This window comes from Pan paniscus, chromosome 2 (genome assembly GCF_029289425.2).
Source record: "Pan paniscus chromosome 2, NHGRI_mPanPan1-v2.0_pri, whole genome shotgun sequence".
Taxonomy (NCBI): Eukaryota; Metazoa; Chordata; class Mammalia; order Primates; family Hominidae; genus Pan; species Pan paniscus.
The window spans coordinates 184,306,686-184,320,815 of record NC_085926.1 but is presented as its reverse complement, the minus strand read 5'-3'; the positions used below and the strand labels follow the sequence as shown (position 1 = coordinate 184,320,815).

General features: G+C 40.0%; 1 long non-coding RNA gene across 3 annotated transcripts; it reads right to left on the bottom strand.

The window, feature by feature from the left end:
- Positions 1–3,555: 3,555 nt before the first annotated feature.
- LOC130541410 (uncharacterized) lies at positions 3,556–8,476 on the bottom strand. Of its 3 annotated transcripts, XR_008955461.1 has the most exons (4): positions 8,373–8,476; positions 7,701–7,840; positions 6,714–6,950; positions 3,556–3,894 (listed from the first exon to the last, which is right to left on the bottom strand). It is a non-coding gene; the product is annotated as an uncharacterized LOC130541410 (long non-coding RNA). The 3 variants fall into 3 exon arrangements; XR_008955463.1 differs by lacking the exon at positions 6,714–6,950 and having other exon boundaries at positions 7,643–7,840; XR_008955462.1 differs by lacking the exon at positions 6,714–6,950 and having other exon boundaries at positions 7,643–7,840; positions 8,412–8,476.
- Positions 8,477–14,130: the final 5,654 nt, after the last annotated feature.

Below are 14,130 nucleotides of genomic sequence, written 5' to 3'. Positions count from 1 at the left end.
TCATTTTGTTGGCAAAGGAATTAATGAGTAAATCAAGGAAGCACTTCCACTAAAGTAGACCAGACTTCACTAAAATGTCAACACATTTCATAGCTTCTTTTAAGAATCAGGTATTACAAACCAAGGCAAGTAAAATTCACCTGCCAAGTGTCCTTCACTATGCTCCTTCATATTCTGGGACAATCTGACACTTTAGGAGAGATTCCAGGGTTCCATGAGGCCAAAACTAACTTCATAATAATAATATGAAGGTGTTATATCTGTTAACATGCAGTGTGTTCCACCCTATCTTCACATGAGTTGAAGTGTTTTAACGTTTCCTCAGTTTTAATTTCTAATTCAGTAAGTATTGGTAGTTATCACCCTCAATGAGCTTTGGGCTTCTGTTTAAAATAATTTTAACAGTGTAAAGGGGTCCTAAGACCAAAAGTTTGAAAGCTACTGCTCTAAATCAACCGCCTTTACATGGTTCTGTGTTCTCAATAGGTAAATCCAGAAACCAAGGGAGACGATTAGGAGTTGCCCCACTTCCCATCAGTACTACTGACCCACTTGTGAAATTTGTGTTTCCCATTTCTATAACTCTCAACTTTATGGGTTTAGAGGTTCTGGTTTTCAGACCAAAAAAAATGCTTCCACCAGGAAACCCAGGAGGGCTCCCATTAAATGTTAGCTATGGCTGTCAGTGGTCACGTTTGACTCCTTGTGCCAACAGTAAGCAAGGAGAGGAGCCAGCCTCCCGGCTCTATTATAAGGAGGAGATAGAGCTGCCGTTACCCAATGGGAGCAATTTTGGTAATGAATGGAAGTGCAGCAGGCGTGGCTATGAAGCTCAGGCCCCTCAGAGATCAAAGTCTGGTCACCACATCAGGCCAGCCACATGGACCAACAAAGTTACCACCCGTGGACAAGGGGATCTGGAATGGTACTTGAGGAGGAGCTGATGAATGTCATTTGCAACCTCTATATGAGCTGCATGTGGTGAGGCTGTAGTTCCTCCATTTCCTTTTTCTTGTAAGTTTCTCCAAGAGAAATGACTAACCGAGATCCTGGAGGAAATGTTCTCAGAACTTAATCTACAAAGCAAATGGATCCAAGTGGCACAAAGTAGAGGCTGCCATGGAGCCCCTCCAGTGCCCTCTTTAGGGATGAGGCACTAAATCTCCGAATTGTTGATGGCCTCTCTAAGACATGGGGACTCTGGCTGAATCCTTCTTCAAGAATTACCCTCAACCCAAGATAGCAGTTCTTGATCCAGCCCAGGATCATGACCTCTTCCTGGAAGCAACCTGGTAAGGAGGGTTATGAATGCCCAGCCCCGTTGCCTCAAGGCAGGACAAATGTAAAAGCCCATTCCGGCTTCGGTGATCCCCTATGACAGAATGAGAACTTTGTTGTGGCTAGAACACAGTTCAAATTCTCCCTCGGCCCAGTGCTATGTCTTTACTTCCTTGCAGGAATTGAACCTGAGAACACCACCCAGTAAACTTCCCCACATAAGTTTTTTATCTCGAATTGTTTTTCCTGAGGACTTGATTTAAAGTAAGTCTTATTCCCTATCCTGTTCCATGTAAGTTCTACACATGTTTCAAAATTATACATTTGACTTAAAATTTACATAGATCAATATGTCCTAAAATTAGGATCTGGGGAAGCATAAGGAAAAATTTTAAAATTGTCTGTGTTAAGGTAAATTTGGGAAATGCTTGGTTAATTAAAAGCAAATTTCTTTACAATGGAACTTCTCAGGTCTTTAAATATACTAATTGGAGAGTAAATCTCCAAGAAGTGTCCCCTATAATAAACAAATTCTTTCCAAAGTTTTCTGACAATGGATTGAAAATTTTTCTTTCATTCACTTATTTTTGTTGTGTACCTATTAACATCTCCTAGAAGCATTTCCTAGAGGGCACAGTTTGGGAAATACTAGTCCACATTTATAGAACTTAATTATCAAATTGTTTGGCATCTTTAAAAATTAAAATGGTTTTGGAGGATGCCCTTTATACATGTAAGTCACTTATAAAAGCTGTTCAAGGAAATTAGAGCTGATGCCTACATTCACTCCCAACAAATTAATCAGTAACAGACAGAGATATTGAAAAATCAATCCACTAAATTCTCTGAACTGCCTCAAAATTGGAGTCATTATTTTGAAAAGCTAGCCCCACCAGGACTTTAACTGTAAGAGAATATAAAGATGTCCTCTGAGAATAATTATACTGAGCCAGTTGAGGGGGTTCATTCATTAATTCATGAAGGCTCCACGCATCCTTGGCCCCCAGGTGCCCTTTAGTAAAAGAAACTGCAACAGGCTTCTTCCTACATCAGTTGCTGTGGCTCTTGCCAAGTGAATTGAGTGGCACCATCCTGATGACCTCACCCCAAATGATGAGCCCATGAATTGAGTAAATATAAGAAAGGCTAAACACCATGCCCTAGCAGGTTGGCATGAATCTCTTCCCAGTTGAGGCACTTCATTTGGGTGGTGGCCACCTCATTCACTCAAATTCTCTATTTTAGGAAGTATAAATGCCAGAGCAGATCTCTCAAGCTGAGGTTGTAACCCAAACAACCTTGAGCGTTCGTTTTAGGGTTTTGTTCTGGTTTCCTATTAAATTTGTTGTACTTCTTTGTCTTAGCAGCACTTGGATCCAGATTAAGCAGGCAGTTAGGGAAATGGCTTTTCTTGTTACCCCACCAGTCCTGTGCATCTTTGTATAAATTCCTTATACCAAAGGATAAGGATATGCTTTGCAAGCATAAAAGAGTGATTTCTATTAACAGTGAAGTTGCAAGAGGCTCTCAGGGGAAGTAAGAACTAGATTAACATCCTTGCTCACCACTGGGTAGAGCAAGGCGAGAATATCTACATCTTAGTGTGAAAAGATAGTAGGTTTACAGCAGAGGAGCAGTTCATTAAGCTCTATATTTTGGTCTCAGGATCCAGGTGAGTTGCCCACCAAGGATGAGGCTTTGAGGCAGTGACAGAGGCCATTTCACAGGTTTTGGAGAAGTGTCCAGGTAAGGGTAAGTAGGCTGCTTCTCATGGCTTAATGTGAAGTCTGTTGGGCAAGGAATTGACGCTGGTCCGAGATCACACTGCTCCAGCTGGATAAGGAAACTTTGACTCCTTTCAGGATGCACTATTTCCTGGTGATTTTTCTTCTTGCAGAGAGTTGCAGAACAAGATCAGAAACTGATTAACTTCAGAACTTCAGTGGAAGCTGAGTTCCTTGATGCAACAAATGTCTACAGCCCATGTTACAGCCCTAATTGTCATAAACAAAGATTGTAAAAACTAGAGTGATATCTGGGAAGGCTTAGATGAGCCCATGATTAGAAGATCCACAACATAGCTGGAGTTACTTCGGATAACTCTGCACCATCACTCTCATTTCCATTGGATGCAAGTATAGATTCATCCAAGGTACTACTTACTATGGAGTAAGTATAGATTCATCGAGGGTACTACGTAAACGGCAGGCCAGGGAAGAGAAAAACTATATTCGGAATTCATTGCAGGACTGTTGACAGAGATAGATTACCGGATTTGTTGGTGGGGGATGGTGGTGGGGGCATGAAGGGAGGATATGTAGATCTGGTCGTTAAGATCACGTGATTGAGTAGAGTGACAGCATGGTAGGATGGAGCTGCTTTTAAAGCTCTAATGCCGACGGCTAAGGTGGGCTTTAATGTGTGCTTGTCTGGCTGATGACAACAAGGACCCAGCTCTGTCCCATACTGCACAGCATGAAGGAGCCAGGCTGCTGTTGGCTTAACGTAGGGTAACACTTCTCAAATTGGAGTTCCTGGTCATTAAAGGCAATAGTTTAGATAACTCTTAAAAATTCTGGAGGACTCCCAAAAAGTTTTTGTTTATGTGGGTGGTATCTAGAAAAAATTAAAATATTTATTAATTCATTTAGTAAATGATAATAGTCCTTGGGGAAAGGGCCCTCAGCAGATATCAAATAATAATATTATGTATTTAATAAATTAATTTGATATATTCTGCAGCTATCAAATAATAATAATATTATGGCGAGGATTTATCTGAAGTAACTCCAGCTATGTTGGGGATCTTCTGATCATAGGCTCATCCAGCCCTTCCCAGATATCACTCTAGTTTGCACAATCTTTGTTTATGACAATTAGGGCCATGACATTGACTGTAGACACTTGCTGTGTCTAGGAATTCAGCTTCCACTTAAGCTTTATCTATTGATATTCTCATATTAGCAATTAAAACTAAGGGAAATTAAAATATTTATTAATTAAATTAATTAACATTTAGTAATTTATTTAATTTATTAATTGATTTATTAAATACATAATATTATTTGATATCTGCTGAGGTTATCAAATAATGGATGAATAATTTAGTCATAATAAAAGCCCATTATATGTTATAATAAATAACATATTTTACCAAAAAAACCCTGAATTTTTACTAAATCAAAAACTTCATAAGAATGACAGTGTTTTATATTTTTACAAATCTCATTAATGTGTGGCTTGAATCAAAGACACCTGGATTCTTATATCTGCCTCTGCATTCAATCTGTGAAATATGTTGGTTAGTTGAAATATACAAGGAAAATCTGGCCTCACATAGATATGTAGTAGGTTAAAAATAAGAGTATTTTAAAAGCCTTTTCAGGTAATTGTGGATATTTCTTAACACTTCTTCAAAATTTGACAAATGATAGTTTCTTTAAAGTTAATTACAACAGAGTCTGAAACCATGCCAATAAACTTCTCATACTCTGTTACATTAAAATCCATTTGTCTATCCTGAACTTTGAATAGATCTTTTACTATGCATGGTTTTGTAACAATACGCATTGGTCAACAGGAAAATATTGGTTTACTGCGTTACATAAATCTTCCAAATAGTGACACATTTCATTACAGTATATAAAAAAGATAAATTCATTAATATCCCTACCATCTTATCAGAAAAGTTTTTAAATATTTAGAAACTATTAAACTTATGGATATAGGTTTTCTAATTTTTACTTGAAAGCCTGCATTTTAGCATTTGCTAAAAATATTGCGAGTTGTTTTCCCTAAACTATTGGGCTCACTTAACGCATCTCTGGGAAAACTGTGCGCCAAACCCCTAAGTCTGAGCAACCATCGTGTGTGTTAATCGTTCTTAAGAGTAAATATGGTATTCAATGGAAAAAAGCAGCGGGTTTAGCTCTGTAACTCAATCTCATAAGTGATTGTCCTCAAGACAATATCTTACTTTAGTATGCAGCAGAAGTGCTTTGCATGTAATTCCCATTTTGTCGCTTAGAATATGATAAAGTTGTATATATTTTTTTCTGCTTCATCATGGACATTAAATAAAATTGGCCTTTTTTTTTTTTTTTTAAGAAGGAGTCTTGACCTGTCGCCCAGGCTGGAGTGCAGTGGGGCGATCTCGGCTCACTGCAACCTCCGCCTTCCAGGTTCAAGCGATTCTCTTGCCTCAGCCTCCCTAGCAGCTGGGATTACAGGCAGGTGCCACTAAGCCCGGCTAATTTTTGTATTTTTAATAGAGGCGGGGTTTCACCATGTTGGTCAGGCTGCTCTCCAACTCCTGACCTCATGATCCTTCCGCCTCAGCCTCCCAAAGTGCTGAGATGGCTTTTTTTTTCTTTTCTTTGCAGAAAATGCATGATGATGAAGAACATAATGCCTTCTGTAACAGTTTGGTGCTGTGTTCAGATTCCAGCAGTTTCACCCATTGCTATGGTCTGAACATTGGTGTCCCCCCAAAATTCATATGTTGAAACCTAATACTCCATGTGATAGTATTAAGAGTTGGGTACTTCAGGAAATCAGTAAGCCATAAGAACTGCCCACTTCATGAATAGAATTCATATTCACCACCCTTATAAAAGAGGTTGAAGAGAGCTGCTTTGCCCCTTCTGCCATGGGAGGGCACAGCTCAAAGTTTCCGTCCTTGGGGAATGGGCTCTCAGCAGACATGGACTCTGCCAGAGCCTTCATCTTGTACTTCAGATTAACTGCAAGCAACTGTGAGCCATACATTTTTGTTGTTTATAAATTACTTGATCTAAGGTATTTTGTTATAGCAACCTGAAAAAACTAAAACACCCACTATTGCTTTTGCACCTTCAGTGCAAATGTCAACAGGATGAAAAAGGCAAATAACATCTTGGTTTTATTGCAAACCACGTAGACCCCAGTAGCAGGACTCAGGAACCCCAAGGGATCCACAGACCACACTTTGAGAACCACTTATCTAAGGATACTTTGAGGTTTCCTGAGAATTTATAAATTTTGTGTAATCATCTTTATGTTAAACTAAAATACGTGTGTACAAACACACTGCAGGTCACCTCCCAGTTTGAACAGTGCCACATGCCTAAAGGCCCACGTGACACGGTGTCTGGCTCTGTGGGTATCACATTTGGAAGCAGTGCAAATAGGAAAGTGCATGGAAGTACAAGGAGACTGAACTGATAAGAAACTGGGCTGTGGCCAAGACCACATTCACGGAAGAGGAGGAGCTTATTTCATGGCTCCCAACTTATTAGCAGTAGGGATATTTAAAAATACTCAATTAAAAATTTTTCCATTTCTAAGTCCAGATATCTAATAGAATTAGATGCCCATTTTATACGCCCATTTTAGATATTTAGATAATTTAGATAATTAGATGCCGAATTCAGATAATGTTGTAACATAGTCCTTACCTGCAGATAGCCACACAGCTGATGGAGTTAGAAAGAAGTACCTCATTAAAACTGGTAGTCGAGATCAGAACTATGAGTTCTGATTATCCCAAACTGAGAAACAAAGTCTTTTAACAATATAATTTTAGGCTAGATGCGGTGGTTCACGCCTGTAATCCCAGCATTTTGGGGAGGCCAAAGTGGGAGGATGGCTTGAGCCCAGGAGTTCCAGAACAGGGCTATAGTGACAGCCCATCTCTACAAAAAAATTTAAAAAATTAGCTGAGTGTGGTGGCATGTGCCTGTAGTCCCAGCTGCTCCAAAGGCTGAGGCAGGAGGATCACTTGAGCTCAGTAGTTCAAGGCTGCAGTGGACCATAATTTTATATGTGTATATATATATATATTTATATGTGTGTGTATATATATATATATGATTTTATATACAGCATTCTCTGTGTTGTTACTAAATTTAAAATGCGGAAATACAACCAGTAAAAAACCAACATTAAGAACTTTCTACTGTTTCAACACTGGCAATTTGCTTTCCACAAGACATTGCCACATTAAATTAATGTTGCTGCTTTTATTTTGATCAGTGTTGTAGTTTGTTTGTATTTAATCTAGAAAGTTTATTTGAACTTTATAACTGAACAAAAACCACAGGCATATACTTTTTTACTTGTACTGTGAGATTATAATAAAAATAATTTAAGTCTACACTGGTAATCTGTGAGAATTATTGGCCCTCTAGAATGAGTGCACATAGGACGCTGATGATGTAGAGAATGAGAAGGTTGCTAATGGCAAGAATGAGAACGGCATGGTGGTTGGTAGGCATTTTGCGGGCCAGAATGCTCCCTGACAGTGCCCCAAGGGTTTTTCTGTTTCACTGATAGCAAATATTAGACAGATGGGAAGGGTCCCTGCAGATTCAAAGGTACAGCTCACAGTCAGCAATGCTCTTGGGAGGAGTTGGAGACAGGCAAGCAAAGGCAGCCACTGTTACCAGGAGAAGCCAAGTGGGGTGGTATTCCAGGGGCTTGAGAGCAGTGACCAATGTGTGGTGTTGTCCCTCTTATAGGTGGATGACTCAGATCCAGCAGGCCGATCCTTCACCAAGAGCCAGGGCAAGAATTCAAGCAGAACCTGCATATCATATGACTATATCTAACAGTTCTAAATCACAAAGAGTTGAACAACATGCTTTCTATCCTCCTTCCTTGACAAATATATCTTCATAATGATTAGATAGAAAAATGCGAGTAAAGTTCAAAGTTTCTAATTGACTGAAAGCTGATAAAACGTCAACGATGACTGAACATAATTATTATCGCATATACTGGGAATTCTGTTGATGGGCCTGGGTGTTTGGATGAATAATCAATGAAGATATTAATAATTCATAAATTATGTGCTTTTTAAATAACATTTATTTTTTCCTTTATTCTGGCAAAATCAGTAACTATGTCATTATACTCAAGATTTTCATGTAATTTGTGTTCTAGGGAAAGTAATGATCTAAAGCTGCATTTGTAATATGATATACTATGTAACATATGATATGATATATAAATATGATATGATATAGGATACAATATAATAGCCATGAAATAAATGTGGCTGTTTTAATTTAAATTGTAGAAAATTTAAAATTCAGTTCCCCAGTTGTACCAGTCACCTTTCAGATACTCAGTAGTCACAAGTGGCTAGTGGTTACCATATTGGACAGTGTAGATATAGAGCATTTTCATCATTGCTTAAAGTTCTACAGTCATGCACCAAATAATGATGCTTCAGTCAATGACAGACCACATATACAATGGTGGTCCCATCGGATTCTAATAGAGCTGAAAAATTCCTATTACCTAGTGATAGTGTAGCCATGGTAACATCATAGTGCAATGCATTACTTCCATGTATGTGGTTATGCTGGGGTAAACAAATTGACTGCTCTGCCAGTTGTATAATAAAAGTATAGCACATCCAGTTATGTATAGTACATAATACTTGATAGTAAATGACTATGGTACTGGTTTATGTATCTACTATACTTTTTGCTGTTATTTTAGTGTACTCTTTCTACTTATGAAAAAAAAGTTAGCTGGAAAACATCCTCAGGTAGGTCCTCCAGGAAGGATTCGAGAAGAAGGCATTGTTATCAGAGGAAATGAAGCTCCACACTTATTGCCCCTGAAGACCTTCCAGTGGGACAGGAGGGGAGGCGGAAGACAGTGATCCTGATGATTCTGACCCCGTGTAGGCCTAGGCTAATGTGTGTATTTGTGTCTTCGTTTTTAACAAAAAAGTTTAAGAAGTAAAAATTAAAAATTTCAAAAATAGAGAAAAGCTTATAAAGTAAGGAAATAAAGAAATAAAATATTTTTGTTCCGCTCTACAATGTTTGCGTTTTAAGCCAAGTGTCATTACTAAATAGTCAAAACGTTTTAAAAAAATTTAAAAGTTTATAAAGTAAAAGAGAGTAAGATAAGGTTAATTTGTTACTGAAGAAATAAAAGTATTTTAAAATAAATTTAGTGTCTTCTAATGGACAGTATTTATAAAGCATACAGTAGAATACAGTAATGTCCTAGACCTTCACACTCACTCACCACTCACTCACTGACTCACCCAGAGATATTTCCAAGCCTGCAAGCTCAATTCATGGTAAGTGCCTTCTACAGGTGGACTTAAAAAAAATCTTTTATGTTTTATATCTACTGCAGCATTTCTGCATTTAGGTATGTTTAGACACACAAATATCATTGCGTTACATTGCCTACATTGTTCAGTACAATAACATGCTGTGCAGGTTGGCAGCCTAGGAGCAATACGCTATACCATATTGCCCAGGTGTGCAATAGACTACACTCAAGATTTATGTAAGTACACTCCATAATGTTTGTGCAATGATGGAATTGCCTCACAATGCATTTCTTAGGACATATCTGTCACAAAGCGACATATAACTGTATTAAATTGCACTGATCTGAAGTATTAAAAATTAAGATATAATTGCATTGAAATTATACCAAATTGAGTATACTTAATAAAAATATAATTGCGGTAAATATGAAAGATAAAAAACTAAAATTATTTTTGTATATATTTTCCATAAGTTTTTCTAAAATTTTCAAAATGATTGTTTAGTGACACAATCTAAATGACAGTGAATGAATACCAGTGTTTTAATAAAATATTTAAATAAAGCTGAAAAACCTTTTATTTAATTTTTAAGTTTTAATTAAATATTATTAATTTTTATACAATTAAAACTATTTGCAATTTTCATGTTCAATGTCCATCTAGTTGCCAATGTAAAGAATCATTATCAAACTTCCATAAATACACACACACATTTAACAGTGATGTGAAATGTTTAATATTGCAAAATGTTCCCCAGGCATCTTGTGCAATTGTTTTGAATAGTGCACTAATTTGTGAGAATCTTTGAAACCATGAATTGGCACACAAAAAGAAGAAAGAAAATGGATATTTAGCACTACTGGAAATCGATACTTCATTACACAAAATGCTGAAACAGATTTCACAAGTTAATCAACGTGTCTTTTCTCTTATATGGGCACTTCTGTCATTAAAAATGTTCCCCACATATCTTATGATAAGACTCCGTGGTAGCAGCAGCACAACCCACACACCTTCCCATCATCTGAACACAGTGTCCTTTTGTCCCATCATTTGAACACTGTGTCCTTTGTTTCAAGAACACAGGGCAAGGGTTGTGAAGACACGCTTCCCTACATGAGTTGTAGGGTGGATGTTAAGGTTATGGGTTACACTGCGCCAGTAGCAGAGGCAGCCATGTGTTTCTTTGTAAGTATGTTTAGTTGTGTGTTTGTGTTTACGTGGAGCCCACTAAAGCACAGGCCAGGGTGGAAGCCCTTCTTGCGAGGACCAATGGCATCTCTGTGTCAGGGATTTGGGATAGAAGACTGGGTTTTTCAGGCCGGGCGCGGTGGCTCACGCCTGTAATACCAGCACTTTGGGAGGCCGAGGCAGGTGGATCACAAAGTCAGGAGATCGAGAATAACCTGGCTAACATGGCGAAACCCCATCTCTACTAAAAATACAAAAAAAAAATTAGCCAGGCGTGGTGGCGGATGCCTATAGTCCCAGCTACTCGGGAGGCTGAGGCAGGAGAATGGGGTGAACCCCAGAGGTGGAGCTTGCAGTGAGCTGAGATTGTGCCACTGCACTCCAGCCTGGGTGACAAAGCGAGACTCCATCTCAAAAAAAAAAAAAAAAAGAAAACTGGGTTTTTCATCTCACAGTATGCTACTGACAACTTTCAGTATTCTTTCTTCTGGTTCCTTACACTCAGGCCCTGCTTCTCCAGAAAACTTGGTGCCTAAGCAATGGACACAATGGTTGGAGTATCTGAAGTTTCAAAATTTATTTATTTAATTATTTAAAAAACATTTGTATAGGGCTTACTAACAACTATATACTTTAAATGTGTTAATTCACTTAATTCCCATAATAACTTTGTGAAGTATGCACCATTGTTATTTAATTTCATATGTGAGTAAACTGAGGCACAGAAAGATTAAATAACATGCCCAAGATCAATCAGCTTGCATGTGGAGAAGCCAAGCTTCCAGTCCAGGCAGTCCTGCTCTACAGATCATCATCTTAGCCTCACTATCAGTTTGCTCCTCTTTTTACAAAGATTATTTCTTTCCCATTTAAAAATATATTTTAAAATTTTGATAGTTAATATATTCCTATAGTTTAAACAAAAAGCAAAATGATATAAAAATATGCATCAAGTGCTGAGACACATGCAAAGGAATAAAATTGGACACCCCCACCTCATACCATATACAAAACTTAACTCCAAATGGATTAACAAACTAAATGTAAGAGTTCAAACTGTAAAGTTCTTAGAAGAAAACATGGGCAAATCTTCATCACCTTGGATTTGGCAATGGATTATTAGATATACCATCCAAAGTGTGAGCAACAACAATAAAAAGCATAGATAAATTGAACTTTGGGAGGCCAAGGTGGGAGGATCACTTGAAGTCAGGAGTTCAAGACCAGCCTGGCCAACGTGATGAAACCCCATCTCTACTAAAAATTAAAAAACTAGCTGGGTGTGGTGGTATCCACCTGTAATCCCAGCTACTCAGGAGGCTAAGGTGAGAGAATTGCTTGAACCCAGGAGGCGGAGGTTGCAGTGAGCCGAGATGGAACCACTGCACTCCAGCCTGGGCTACAGAGTGAGACTCCAACTCAAAAAAAAAAATTAAACTTTTATATATCACAAACATTATGGAGAAAGTGAAAAGATATTGGTGAAAGAAGAAAATTTCAATTAAACAGGAGGAATAAATTCAACAGATTTATTCCACATCCTGGTGACTACAGTTAATAACAATATATTATATATCTGAAAATTGCTAAGAGAGTACATTTTAAGTGTTTTCATCACAAAAATGATAAGTATGGAAGGTAATGCACATGTTAAACAGCTGGATTTAGCCATTTCACAATGTATACATATGTTAAAAGCATGTTGTACACCATAAATATATACCATTTTTAAAATTTGTTGATTAAAAAAATAAAGGCATGCTGAAAGTTAAAAATGAAAGTGAAAAGTCAACCTATAGAATGGGAGAAAATACTTGCAAATTATATATCTGATAAGGGCCTAATATCTAGAATATACAAAGAATGCAAAAAAGTCAACAGCAAAAAGATTTTTAAAAATCCGGTTTTGAAAATGGGAAAATGACTTAAATTGACATTTCCTCCAAGAAGATATACCAATGGCCAACATGCACATGAAAAGATGCTCAACATCATTAATCCATAGGGAAATGCAAATCAAAACCACAATGAGATACCACTTAACACCCACTAGGCCTCTGCCTCTCCCTCTCCCTCTCCCTCTCCCCCTCCCCCTCCCCCTCCCCCCTCACTCCCTCTTTGCACGGTCTCCCTCTGATGCCGAGCCGAGGCTGGACTGGACTGCTGCCATCTCCACTCACTGCAACCTCTCTGCCTGATTCTCCTGCCTCAGCCTGCCAAGTGCCTGGGGTTGCAGGCGCGCGCCGCCACGCCTGACTGGTTTTTGTATTTTTTGGTGGAGATGGGGTTTCGCAGTGTTGGCCGGGCTGGTCTCCAGCTCCTGACCTCGAGTGATCTGCTCGCTTCGGCCTCCCGAGGTGCCCGGATTGCAGATGGAGTCTTGCTCACTCAGTGCTCAATGTTGCCCAGGCTGGAGTGCAGTGGCGTGATCTCAGCTCGCTACAACCTCCACCTCCCAGCTGCCTGCCTTGGCCTCCCAAAGTGCCGAGATTGCAGCCTCTGCCCGGCCGCCGCCCTGTCTAGGAAGTGAGGAGCGTCTCTGCCTGGCCGCCCATCGTCTGGGATGTGAGGAGCCCCTCTGCCTGGCCGCCCAGTCTGGGAAGTGAGGAGCGCCTCTTCCCGGCTGTCATCCCGTCTAGGAAGTGAGGAGCGTCTCTGCCCGGCCGCCCATTGTCTGGGATGTGGGGAGCGCCTCTGCCCCCGATGCCCCGTCTGAGATGTGAAGAGCGCCTCTGCCTGGCCGCGACCCCGTCTGGGAACTGAGGAGTGTCTCTGCCCCACCGCCACCCTGTCTGGGAGGTGAGGAGCGTCTCTGACTGGCTGCCCCGTCTGAGAAGTGAGGAGCCCCTCCGCCTGGCAGCCGCCCCGTCCGGGAAGTGAGGAGCATCTCCGCCCAGCAGCCGCCCCATCCGGGAGGTAGGGGGCAGCCCCCGCCCGGCCAGCTGCCCCGTCTGGGAGGTGGGGGGCACCTCTGCCCGGCCGCCCCATCTGGGAAATGAGGAGCCCCTCTGCCCGGCCGCCACCCCGTCTGGGAGGTGTACCCAACAGATCATTGAGAACGGGCCATGATGACGATGGCGGTTTTGTCAAATAGAAAAGGGGGAAATGTGGGGAAAAGAAGGAGAGATCAGATTGTTACTGTGTCTGGGTAGAAAGAAGTAGACATAGGAGACTCCATTTTGTTCTGTACTAAGAAAAATTCTTCTGCCTTGGGATGCTGTTAATCTATAACCTTACTCCCAACCCCATGCTCTCTGAAACATGTGCTGTGTCCACTAAGGGTTAAATGGATTAAGGGCGGTGCAAGATGTGCTTTGTTAAACAGATGCTTGAAGGCAGCATACTCGTTAAGGAAGGGGAACATCACACTCTGGGGACTGTTGTGGGGTGGGGGGAGGGGGGAGGGATAGCACTGGGAGATATACCTAATGCTAGATGACGAGTTAGTGGATGCAGCGCACCAGCGTGGCACATGTATACATATGTAACTAACCTGCACAATGTGCACATGTACCCTAAAACTTAAAGTATAATAATAAAAGCAAAAAAAAAAAAAAAGAGTCATCACCACTCCCTAATCTCAAGTACCCAGGGACACAAAC